Here is a 13,405-nt window from a genome sequence, read left to right as displayed (position 1 = left end):
CCCTAGCACCCCTACTCTACTTGTGCTGCATTGATGACATCTTCATCATATGGACCCAGGGGAAGGAGGCCCTTGAGGAATTCCACCAGGATTTCAACAATTTCCACCCCACCATCAACGTCAGCCTGGACCAGTCCACACAAGAGTGCCCACTTCCTGGTCACTACAGTGCTAATAAGCGATGGTCACATAAACAGCACCCTATACTGGAAACCTACTGACCGCTATACTTACCTACATGCCTCCAGCTTTCATCCAGACCACATCACACAATCCATTGTCTACAGCCAAGCTCTAAGATACAATCGCATTTGCTCCAATCCCTCAGACAGAGACAAACACCTACAGGATCTCTATCAAGCATTCTTAAAACTACAGTACCCACCTGGTGAAGTGAAGAAACAGATTGACAGAGCCAGAAGGGTACCCAAAAGTCACCTACTACAGGACAGGCCCAACAAGGAAAATAACAGAACACCACTGGCCATCACATACAGCCCCCATCTAAAACCTCTCCAGCACATCATCAAGGATTTACAACCTATCCTGAAGAATGATCCCTCACTCTCACAGACCTTTGGAGACAGGCTAGTCCTCACTTACAGACAGCCCCCCAACCTGAAGCAAATACTCACCAGCAACTACACACCACACAACAAAAAAACTAACTCAGGAACCAATCCCTGCAACAAACCCTGTTGCCAACTCTGTCCGCATATCTATTCAAGGGACATCATCATAGGACCTAACCACATCAGCCACACCATCAGGGGCTCATTCATCTGCACATCTACCAATGTGATATACAGGGGTGAAAATAAGTCCAGTGACTTACCGGTATGCTGGGGCCAGCTCTGGCCCCCAGAAGGGGCGGTGCCTAGGGCGGAAGGGATGGTGCCGAGGGGGTCAGAGCCAACCCCAGCCCACCTTGTAAGGTAAGTGCCCCCCACCGGGGTGGTAGCAGCAGCAGCCCGGGGTTCCGGGGGCTATTTAAAGAGCCTGCTGCTCCCCTGCTTCTATTGCTCCGGTCCTTTATATAGCCCCCGGAGCCCTGGAGTAGTGGCGGAACTGCTGGGAGCCCCAGGCCCTTTAAATTGCCCCCTGGGGAAGCCGGGCTGCCCCAGTACAGCTGTTGCACTAGTTTCAGTCTGATGGTTTCCTGGGAGAGAGGGAAAAAACCTCCTGCCATCCTGCTTGTTGATGTAGACTATGGTGGTCATGTTTTTGGTCATTATTTGGATTGTCTATTCCTTGATTTATTGGAGAATGGACTTGAATGCTTTGAACACAGCTCTGAGCTCCAGAAGATTGATGTGCATTTTTGTTTTCATTGCAGTCCATAGGTCTTGTACACCAAGGTCTTCCATGCACATTTCCCAACCCAAAAGCGAAGCATCTATTAAGAAGGTCCTGGGGTGGAGGAGACCCCTCTGCAGGTATTTGCGAGGTCCTTCCATAATTTCAGGTATGACATGAGTAGAGGGAACTCAGAGAGGCATGTCTAGATGACATCTGGTGAGTTTGTAAACCTATCTCAATCAACCTCGCATGCAATTGAGGTGAATTTGTCACAAAGGCACAGGAGGCCACATGACAAAGAGTGGTGAGACACATCCTTACACATCTGCATCTGGGTTTGATTCTAACTGTAGAACTGGTGCCAGCACATTCTTGAAGCTGTCCTGGGAGAGGTAGGGCATGGATCTTGTGAAGTCCAGGATCACATTGAGAAATCTGATTCACTGGACTGGGGGAGAAATAGGGGGGTGCCAAGTTCACTTTCTCCACAATTGACTTTCATACCCAGGCTCTGGAACAGAGCGTGAAGCACACAGACTGAGGACTGATGAAAATATCTTCCCTGCACCAGCCAGTCACGCAAGTATGGCTTGTAGCCTATAAAGCTAGCCTGCTTGCTTGCATATATATATTTTGTTATGAGTTTAATCATTTAGGTTTATTATTTGTTATTATAATAGGTTTACCAATTTGTATTAGAGTATTTTAGCTGTAATGGAAGGAACCTACAGGTAACATTCTGTATGTTAAGCTAAGGCAAGTTAACATACATCTGTTCGAGACCTTTACCCTAGACAAAAAGAAAAGGAGTACTTGTGGCACCTTAGAGACTAACCAATTTATTTGAGCATGAGCTTTCGTGAGCTACAGCTCACTTCATCATCTGATGAAGTGAGCTGTAGCTCACGAAAGCTCATGCTCAAATAAATTGGTTAGTCTCTAAGGTGCCACAAGTACTCCTTTTCTTTTTGCGAATACAGACTAACACGGCTGTTCCTCTGTTACCCTAGACAGGTGCTGATGAGCTAAAGCATACAGTATATATGTTTGTGACCTTTCACATAGATAAGTAGGCAAGTTAAAGTAAGTTGGTAGGTAAGGCCACCCAAGTTCCTGGCCTGTTTCAGACTTAACAGGTACACCACAAAAAACATGGAAATAACTGATTAGAACAGAAATAACAGAGGTGAAGATGAGCTAGTGGTCTCTAATAGTTATGAATATGTCATTAATATGCACGAACATGCCAGCCTATAGATTAAGTGTACTCTAACATTTTTGTGGGTGAGAAGGCTAAGTTTGGACATGGAAGGAGGGCACTTAGGGCTCAGGCAACCCTATAATAGGGGCAACCCACCATGTTAGGGAGATTCATAGAATCATAGAATATTAGCGTTGGAAGAGACCTCAGGAGGTCATCTAGTCCAATCCCCTGCTCAAAGCAGGACCAATCCCCAACTAAATCATCGCAGCCAGGGCTTTGTCAAGCCGGGCCTTGAAAACCTCTAAGGATGGAGATTCCACCACCTCCTTAATTAACCCATTTCAGTGCTTCATCACCCTCCTAGTGAACTAGTGTTTCCTAATATCCAACCTAGACCTCCCGCACTGCAATTTGAGACCATTGCTTCTTGTTCTGTCATCTGCCAACACTGAGAACAGCCTAGCTCCATACTCTTTGGAACCCCCCTTCAGGTAGTTGAAGGCTGCTATCAAATCCCCACTCACTCTTCTCTTCTGCAGACTAAATAACCCCAGCTCCCTGAGCCTCCCCTCATAAATCATGTGCCCCAGCCCCCTAATTCATTTTCGTTGCCCTCCGCTGGACTATCTCCAATTTGTCCACATCCCTTCTGTAGTGGGAGGGACCAAAACTGGATGCAATACTCCAGGTGTGGCCACACCAGTGCCAAATAGAGGGGAATAATCACTTCCCTTGATCTGCTGGTAATGCTCCTACTAATACAGCCCAATATGCGGCTGGCCTTCTTGGCAACAAGGGCACACTGCTGACTCATATCCAGCTTCTCATCAACCTGTAATCCCCAGGTCCAGTTGTGGTGTGGAACATGGTGGAGTACTGACAAAGGGTAACATAAGTTCCGCCGATGGTGTGAGAGGCAATAAATGGCCCAGAGGGCACAGGACCAGATGCACTGAGCCTGAGGGTCTTGGCGGGATTGATGGTGCCAGGAGCAAAGTAGAGGGTCCCGGTGCCAGAACAGATGGGGCCAATGGTGCGAGGTGGCATTTGGAGCGATGCTCTGTCTGCGTTCTCTTTGGGGACAGTCCTGAAGTTGAGGCTGGACCGTCAGCTGTAGTGCATGACTTCTCGCCCGACCGATCCCGATCTGGGGAAGAAACACTGCCCTTTGAGGTGGTTCCTGTCAGGGAGCCACCTTTGTGCCCGTGCTTCTTGTGCACGTGGTGGGGCTTTGGTGTGTATGGTGATGTCGCACTGGAAGGACTCAGTGAGGTGCTCACCATCAGTGTTGGGCGTCGCTCTGGTAGTTCCATTGGAGCTGTGCATGTGGGCGCAGTGCCTCCTCCATTAAGAAATTGCAGAGGCAAAGCTCACAAGTTGCTCGGGTCCGTGGTGGAAAGGAGCAGCAAATGGAGCAGCGGGAAACTATGTAGGCTTCACCCAGACACTACAAGTAGCGGGTATGTTCGTCACTCACTGAGAAGGAGCAAGGGCACAAGACACAGTTTTAAAAACTGGCTTGAAAGGGCACAGTCCCCGGGCCGGGAAGGGTTGAGAAGTCGCCAATGAACAACCTAACTAACTAGAAAAATGACCTTGAGTGGATCACTGCAGACTACGTGGCTCTAGGAAGAAGGATAAAGAAGTTTGAGGGGCAAGTGGTGTTCTCGTCCATCCTCCCCGTGGAAGGAAAAGGCCTGGGTAGAGACCGTCAAATCGTGGAAGTCAATGAATGGCTATGCAGGTGGTGTCGGAGAGAAGGCTTTGGATTCTTTGACCATGGGATGGTGTTCCAAGAAGGAGGAGTGCTAGGCAGAGACGGGCTCCACCTAACGAAGAGAGGGAAGAGCATCTTCGCAAGCAGGCTGGCTAACCTAGTGAGGAGGGCGTTAAACTAGGTTCACCGGGGGAAGGAGACCAAAGCCCTGAGGTAAGTGGGGACGTGGGATACCGGGAGGAAGCACGAGCAGGAGAGTGCGAGAGGGGAGGGCTCCTGCCTCATACTAAGAAAGCAGGACAAACAGCAAGTTATCTCAAGTGCCTATACACAAATGCAAGAAGCCTGGGAAACAATCAGGGAGAACTGGAAGTCCTGGCACAGTCAAGGAATTATGATGTGATTGGAATAACAGAGACTTGGTGGGATAACTCACATGACTGGAGTACTGTCATGGATGGATCTAAACTGTTCAGGAAGGACAGGCAGGGCAGAAAAGGTGGGGGAGTTGCATTGTATGTAAGAGAGCAGTATGACTGCTCAGAGTTCCAGTATGAAACTGCAGAAAAACCTGAGAGTCTCTGGATTAAGTTTAGAAGTGCGAGCAACAAGGGTGATGTCGTGGTGGGAGTCTGCTATAGACCACCGGACCAGGGGGATGAGGTGGACGAGGCTTTCTTCCAGCAACTAACGGAAGTTACTAGATCGATGGTTGTCATGGGAGACTTCAATCACCCGGATATCTGCTGGGAGAGCAATACAGCGGTGCACAGACAATCCAGGAAGTTTTTGGAAAAGGTAGGGGAAAATTTCCTGGTGCAAGTGCTGGAGGAACCAACTAGGGGAAGAGCTCTTCTTGACCTGCTGCTCACAAACTGGGAAGAATTAGTAGGGGAAGTAAGAGTGGATGGGAACCTGGGAGGCAGTGACCATGAAATGGTCGAGTTCAGGATCCTGACACAAGGAAGAAAAGAGAGCAGCAGAATACGGATCCTGGACTTCAGAAAAGCAGACTTTGACTCCCTCAGGGAACTGATGGGCAGGATCCCCTGGGAGATTAACATGAGGGGGAAAGGAGTCCAGGAGAGCTGGCTGTATTTTAAAGAATCCTTCTTGAGGTTACAGGGACAAATCATCTGGATATATAGAAAGAATAGTAAATATGGTAGGCGACCAGCTTGGCTTAACAGTGGAATCCTTGCGGATCTTAAACACAAAAAAGCTTACAAGAACAGGCAGATTGGACAAACGAGCACGGAAGAATATAAAAATATTGCTCGGGCATGCAGGAGTGAAATCATAGAATCATAGAATATCAGGGTTGGAAGGGACCTCAGGAGGTCATCTAGTCCAACCCCCTGCTCAAAGCAGGACCAATCCCCAATTAAATCATCCCAGCCAGGGCTTTGTCAAGCCTGACCTTAAAAACTTCTAAGGAAGGAGATTCCACCACCTCCCTAGGTAACGCATTCCAGTGTTTCACCACCCTCCTAGTGAAAATTTTTTTCCTAATATCCAACCTAAACCTCCCCCACTGCAACTTGAGACCATTACTCCTTGTCCTGTCATCTTCTACCACTGAGAATAGACTAGAACCATCCTCTTTGGAACCACCTCTCAGGTAGCTGAAAGCAGCTATCAAATCCCCCCTCATTCTTCTCTTCTGCAGACGAAACAATCCCAGTTCCCTCAGCCTCTCCTCATAAGTCATGTGTTCGAGGCCTCTAATAATTTTTGTTGCCCTTCGCTGGACTCTCTCCAATTTTTCCACATCCTTCTTGTAGCGTGGGGCCCAAAACTGGACACAGTACTCCAGATGAGGCCTCACCAATGTCAAATAGAGGGGAACGATTATGTCCCTCGATCTGCTGGCTATGCCCCTACTTATACATCCCAAAATGCCATTGGCCTTCTTGGCAACAAGGGCACACTGTTGACTCATATCCAGATTCTCGTCCACTGTCACCCCTAGGTCCTTTTCCGCAGAACTGCTGCCTAGCCATTCGGTCCCTAGTCTGTAGCGGTGCATTGGATTCTTCCGTCCTAAGTGCAGGACCCTGCATTTATCCTTGTTGAACCTCATCAGATTTCTTTTGGCCCAATCCTCCAATTTGTCTAGGTCCCTCTGTATCCTATCCCTACCTGCCACCGTATCTACCACTCCTCCTAGTTTAGTATCATCCGCAAATTTGCTGAGAGTGCAATCCACACCATCCTCCAGATCATTTATGAAGATATTGAACAAAACCGGCCCCAGGACCGACCCTTGGGGCACTCCACTTGATACCAGCTGCCATCCAGACATGGAGCCATTGATCACTACCCATTGAGCCCGACAATCTAGCCAACTGTTTACCCACCTTATAGTGCATTCATCCAGCCCATACTTCTTTAACTTGCTGACAAGAATACTGTGGGAGACCGTGTCAAAAGCTTTGCTAAAGTCAAGAAATAATACATCCACTGCTTTCCCCTCATCCATACAGCCAGTTATCTCCTCATAGAAGGCAATTAGATTAGTCAGGCATGACTTGCCCTTGGTGAATCCATGCTGACTGTTCCTGATCACTTTCCTCTCCTCTAAGTGCTTCAGAATTGATTCCTTGAGGACCTGCTCCATGATTCTTCCAGGGACTGAGGTGAGGCTGACTGGCCGGTAGTTCCCCGCATCCTCCTTCTTCCCTTTTTTAAAAATGGGCACTACATTAGCCTTTTTCCAGGCATCCGGGACCTTCCCCGATCGCCATGAGTTTTCAAAGATAATGGCCAATGGCTCTGCAATCACATCCGCCAACTCCTTTAGCACTCTCGGATGCAGCGCATCCGGCCCCATGGACTTGTGCTCGTCCAGCGTTTCTAAATAGTCCCGAACCACTTCTTTCTCCACAGAGGGCTGGTCATCTCCTCCCCATGCTGTGCTGCCCAGTGCAGTAGTCTGGGAGCTGACCTTGTTCGTGAAGACACAGGCAAAAAAAGTATTGAGTACATAAGCTCCCCATGCTGTGTTGCCCAAATCAGGAAGGCCAAATCACACCTGGAGTTGCAGCTAGCAAGAGATGTTAAGAGGTTTCTTAACAAGAAGGGTTTCTTCAGGTATGTTAGCAACAAGAAGAAAGTCAAGGAAAGTGTGGGGCCCCTACTGAATGAGGGAGGCATCCTTGTGACAGAGGATGTTGAAAAAGCTTATGTACTCAATACTTTTTTTGTCTGTGTCTTCACGAACAAGGTCAGCTCCCAGACTACTGCACTGGGCAGCACAGCATGGGGAGGAGGTGACCAGACCTCTGTGAAGAAAGAAGTGGTTCGGGACTATTTAGAAAAGCTGGACGAGCACAAGTCCATGGGGCCGGATGCGCTGCATCCGAGAGTGCTAAAGGAGTTGGCGGATGTGATTGCAGAGCCATTGGCCATTATCTTTGAAAACTCATGGCGATCGGGGAAGGTCCCGGACGACTGGAAAAAGGCTAATGTAGTGCCCATTTTTAAAAAAGGGAAGAAGGAGGATGCGGGGAACTACCGGCCAGTCAGCCTCACCTCAGTCCCTGGAAGAATCATGGAGCAGGTCCTCAAGGAATCAATTCTGAAGCACTTAGAGGAGAGGAAAGTGATCAGGAACAGTCAGCATGGATTCACCAAGGGCAAGTCATGCCTGACTAATCTAATTGCCTTCTATGAGGAGATAACTGGCTGTATGGATGAGGGGAAAGCAGTGGAAGTGTTGTTCCTTGACTTTAGCAAAGCTTTTGACACAGCCTCCCACAGTATTCTTGCCAGCAAGTTAAAGAAGTATGGGCTGGATGAATGGACTAGAAGGTGGTGTGACAGGGTCAGGCCAGATGGCTACAGGAGAGTGATAGAAGGCAGATATATTAGCCCCAGGCTAAGTAGGTCCCTTTTCCCTGGGTAAGGTAACAGGGAAGGTTCCAGAACAATCAGGAACCTTCTGGAGACAATTAAGACTGACAGGCTGATTAGAACACCTGCAGCCAATCAAGAAGCTGCTAGAATCAACTAAGGCAGGCTAATCAGGGTACCTGGGTTTTAAAAGGAGCTCATTCAGTTTGTGGTGCATGTGTGAGGAGCTGGGAGCAAGAGGCACTAGGAGCTGAGTGTGAGAACGCACAGAATCATAGAATATCAGGGTTGGAAGGGACCTCAGGAGGTCATCTAGTCCAACCCCCTGCTCAAAGCAGGACCAATCGCCAACTAAATCATCCCAGCCAGGGCTTCTATGATTTCAATTATATTTGCCTCCAGTAAATAACTAATTAACTAAAGCTAATAAGGGATCTCTGTGTGTTTCACCGATTTCATCTTCTTAATTAATTCTAAAGTAGCTGCCTGAAAAAGAACCTACTTGTGCCATGTGCATGTTCCACCCTAATAAATAATTTTATAATTGTAATAATTGTTCAGGCTACAGAAGAGTGCAGGGAAGAGTGAGCTGAAGAGGCAGAAAGAAAAGGAGTACTTGTGGCACCTTAGAGACTAACCAATTTATTTGAGCATGAGCTTTCGTGAGCTACAGCTCACTTCATCAGATGCATACCGTGGAAACTGCAGCAGACTTTATATATACACAGAGAATATGAAACAATACCTCCTCCCACCCCACTGTCCTGCTGGTAATAGCTTATCTAAAGTGATCAACAGGTGGGCCATTTCCAGCACAAATCCAGGTTTTCTCACCCTCCACCCCCCCACACAAATTCACTCTCCTGCTGGTGCTAGCCCATCCAAAGTGACAACTCTTTACATAATCAAGTCGGGCTATTTCCTGCATAAATCCAGGTTTTCTCACATCCCCCCCACCCCCATACACACACAAACTCACTCTCCTGCTGGTAATAGCTCATCTAAACTGACCACTCTCCAAGTTTAAATCCAAGTTAAACCAGAACATCTGGGGGGGGGGGGGGTAGGAAAAAACAAGAGGAAACAGGCTACCTTGCATAATGACTTAGCCACTCCCAGTCTCTATTTAAGCCTAAATTAATAGTATCCAATTTGCAAATGAATTCCAATTCAGCAGTTTCTCGCTGGAGTCTGGATTTGAAGTTTTTTTGTTTTAAGATAGCGACCTTCATGTCTGTGATTGCGTGACCAGAGAGATTGAAGTGTTCTCCGACTGGTTTATGAATGTTATAATTCTTGACATCTGATTTGTGTCCATTTATTCTTTTACGTAGAGACTGTCCAGTTTGACCAATGTACATGGCAGAGGGGCATTGCTGGCACATGATGGCATATATCACATTGGTGGATGTGCAGGTGAACGAGCCTCTGATAGTGTGGCTGATGTTATTAGGCCCTGTGATGGTGTCCCCTGAATAGATATGTGGGCACAATTGGCAACGGGCTTTGTTGCAAGGATAAGTTCCTGGGTTAGTGGTTCTGTTGTGTGGTATGTGGTTGTTGGTGAGTATTTGCTTCAGGTTGCGGGGCTGTCTGTAGGCAAGGACTGGCCTGTCTCCCAAGACTTGTGAGAGTGTTGGGTCATCCTTTAGGATAGGTTGTAGATCCTTAATAATGCGTTGGAGGGGTTTTAGTTGGGGGCTGAAGGTGACCGCTAGTGGCGTTCTGTTATTTTCTTTGTTAGGCCTGTCCTGTAGTAGGTAACTTCTGGGAACTCTTCTGGCTCTATCAATCTGTTTCTTTACTTCTGCAGGTGGGTATTGTAGTTGTAAGAAAGCTTGACAGAGATCTTGTAGGTGTTTGTCTCTGTCTGAGGGGTTGGAGCAAATGCGGTTGTATCGCAGAGCTTGGCTGTAGACGATGGATCGTGTGGTGTGGTCAGGGTGAAAGCTGGAGGCATGCAGGTAGGAATAGCGGTCAGTAGGTTTCCGGTATAGGGTGGTGTTTATGTGGCCATTGTTTATTAGCACTGTAGTGTCCAGGAAGTGGATCTCTTGTGTGGACTGGACCAGGCTGAGGTTGGTGGTGGGATGGAAATTGTTGAAATCATGGTGGAATTCCTCAAGGGCTTCTTTTCCATGGGTCCAGATGATGAAGATGTCATCAATATAGCGCAAGTAGAGGAGGGGCTTTAGGGGACGAGAGCTGAGGAAGCGTTGTTCTAAATCAGCCATAAAAATGTTGGCATGCTGTGGGGCCATGCGGGTACCCATAGCAGTGCCGCTGATCTGAAGGTATACATTGTCCCCAAATGTGAAATAGTTATGGGTAAGGACAAAGTCACAAAGTTCAGCCACCAGGTTAGCCGTGACATTATCGGGGATAGTGTTCTTGACGGCTTGTAGTCCATCTTTGTGTGGAATGTTGGTGTAGAGGGCTTCTACATCCATAGTAGCCAGGATGGTGTTATCAGGAAGATCACCGATGGATTGAAGTTTCCTCAGGAAGTCAGTGGTGTCTCGAAGGTAGCTGGGAGTGCTGGTAGCGTAGGGCCTGAGGAGGGAGTCTACATAGCCAGACAATCCTGCTGTCAGGGTGCCAATGCCTGAGATGATGGGGCGCCCAGGATTTCCAGGTTTATGGATCTTGGGTAGTAGATAGAATATCCCAGGTCGGGATATTGTGCCCACATATCTATTCAGGGGACACCATCACAGGGCCTAATAACATCAGCCACACTATCAGAGGCTCGTTCACCTGCACATCCACCAATGTGATATATGCCATCATGTGCCAGCAATGCCCCTCTGCCATGTACATTGGTCAAACTGGACAGTCTCTACGTAAAAGAATAAATGGACACAAATCAGATGTCAAGAATTATAACATTCATAAACCAGTCGGAGAACACTTCAATCCCTCTGGTCACGCAATCACAGACATGAAGGTTGCTATCTTAAAACAAAAAAACTTCAAATCCAGACTCCAGCGAGAAACTGCTGAATTGGAATTCATTTGCAAATTGGATACTATTAATTTAGGCTTAAATAGAGACTGGGAGTGGCTAAGTCATTATGCAAGGTAGCCTGTTTCCTCTTGTTTTTTCCTACCCCCCCCCCCCAGATGTTCTGGTTTAACTTGGATTTAAACTTGGAGAGTGGTCAGTTTAGATGAGCTATTACCAGCAGGAGAGTGAGTTTGTGTGTGTATGGGGGTGGGGGGGATGTGAGAAAACCTGGATTTATGCAGGAAATAGCCCGACTTGATTATGTAAAGAGTTGTCACTTTGGATGGGCTAGCACCAGCAGGAGAGTGAATTTGTGTGGGGGGGTGGAGGGTGAGAAAACCTGGATTTGTGCTGGAAATGGCCCACCTGTTGATCACTTTAGATAAGCTATTACCAGCAGGACAGTGGGGTGGGAGGAGGTGTTGTTTCATATTCTCTGTGTATATATAAAGTCTGCTGCAGTTTCCACGGTATGAATCTGATGAAGTGAGCTGTAGCTCACGAAAGCTCATGCTCAAATAAATTGGTTAGTCTCTAAGGTGCCACAAGTACTCCTTTTCTTTTTGCGAATACAGACTAACACGGCTGTTACTCTGAAACCTGAAGAGGCAGGGAGAGGAGCTCTGCAGTGGGAAGTACTGGGGTGGTTTCATCATGAACCAAAACCTCCATATCCATCAATCACAGATACACAGTCCCACTCACTGTAGCATCTGAGTGCTTTACAGTCTTCAGAGTCATTATCCTCATAACACCCCTGGGAGGTAGAGCAGTGCTGCTATCCCTGTTTTACAGACTGGAAACTCAGAGGCCAAATCTATTCTTGAAAGTTTCAGTAAAACTCTCCTATGTAAATGCAAAAAAGTTATTTTGCCGGTATAGCTTATATTGAGTCATTGGACAAAATATAAGCTAAGCCAGCAAAAGCACTTTTATGCTAGTACAACTGCATCTACACTAGGACTTCTGATAGGACAAAAATGTCACAGAAAATCACAAACGTAACCAACATTGCTATGCTGGCAAAAGCTTGCAGTGTAGACCTGGCCTAAGTCATATAGTTTAAAACCCCTTTTTGGTTACTTTGTTACCGCCTATTTAACTGAAATGACTAATAAATATTTTGTGAAAGGACTTTGTTGTTAAACATTCAACACCCCAACTGTTACAATCATTCAGTGAAAGTGGAAGGTATACACATAGTTTTTCTACCAATTTAACTATTTTGGTTAGAGGTGTGATTTTACAGTGAAATAGCTAAATTGGTACAAACCCTAGTGTGGCACAGTTTTCCTGGCATAAAGGTGCTTATTACACTGGAATAGTTTATGAGAATTAGCACCTTTACACTGATACAATTGCATTCACCCTTTCAAGTTGTACAGCTGTAACTAAACCAGTATAATGACAGGTTTCAGAGTAGCAGCCGTGCTAGTCTGTATTCGCAAAAAGAAAAGGAGTACTTGTGGCACCTTAGAGACTAACAAATTTATTTGAGCATAAGCTTTCATGAGCTACAGCTCACTTCATCAGATGCATTCAGTGGAAAATACAGTGGGGAGATTTATATACATAGAGAACATGAAAGAATGGGTGTTACCATACACAGTGTAAGGAGAGTGATCACTTAAGGTGAGCTATTACCAGCAGGAGAATGGGGGGGGGGGGGCAGGAAAAAATCTTTTGTAGTGATAATCAAGGTGGGCCATTTCCAGCAGTTGACAAGAACATCTGAGGAACAGTGGGACACAAATCAGACGTCAAGAATTATAATATTCAAAAACCAGTTGGAGAACACTTCAATCTCTTTGGTCACTCGATTACAGACCTAAAAGTTGCAATTCTTCAACAAAAAAGCTTCAGAAACAGACTCCAACGAGCGTCTGCTGAATTGGAATTAATTTGCAAACTGGATATAATTAACTTAGGCTTGAATAGAGACTGGGAGTGGATGGGTCATTACACAAAGTAAAACTATTTCCCCATGTTTATCCCCCCCCCCAACCCCCCACTGTTCCTCAGACATTCTTGTCAACTGCTGGAAATGGCCCACCTTGATTATCACTACAAAAGGTCCCCTCCTCCCCCGCCCCCCGCTCTCCTGCTGGTAATAGCTCACCTTAAGTGATCACTCTCCTTACGGTGTGTATGGTTACACCCATTCTTTCATGTTCTCTATGTATATAAATTTCCCCACTGTATTTTCCACTGAATGCATCCGATGAAGTATGCTGTAGCTCACGAAAGCTTATGCTCAAATAAATTTGTTAGTCTCTAAGGTGCCACAAGTACTCCTTTTCTTTTTTTGAAGTAGGGACGTGAT

At 46.7% G+C, this 13,405-nt stretch overlaps 1 protein-coding gene across 12 annotated transcripts in view; it reads right to left on the bottom strand.

Annotated features, from left to right (window-relative positions):
* Positions 1 to 13,405, bottom strand: part of SMARCD3 (SWI/SNF related BAF chromatin remodeling complex subunit D3) — a 268,276-nt gene that overhangs the window by 44,852 nt on the left and 210,019 nt on the right. The gene's annotated exons all lie outside the window — the stretch shown is intronic.

Source organism: Caretta caretta, chromosome 2 (assembly GCF_965140235.1).
Source record: "Caretta caretta isolate rCarCar2 chromosome 2, rCarCar1.hap1, whole genome shotgun sequence".
Taxonomy (NCBI): domain Eukaryota; kingdom Metazoa; phylum Chordata; order Testudines; family Cheloniidae; genus Caretta; species Caretta caretta.
Note: the sequence above shows the minus strand (reverse complement) of the source record. Positions and strands in the feature narration are given on the sequence as shown.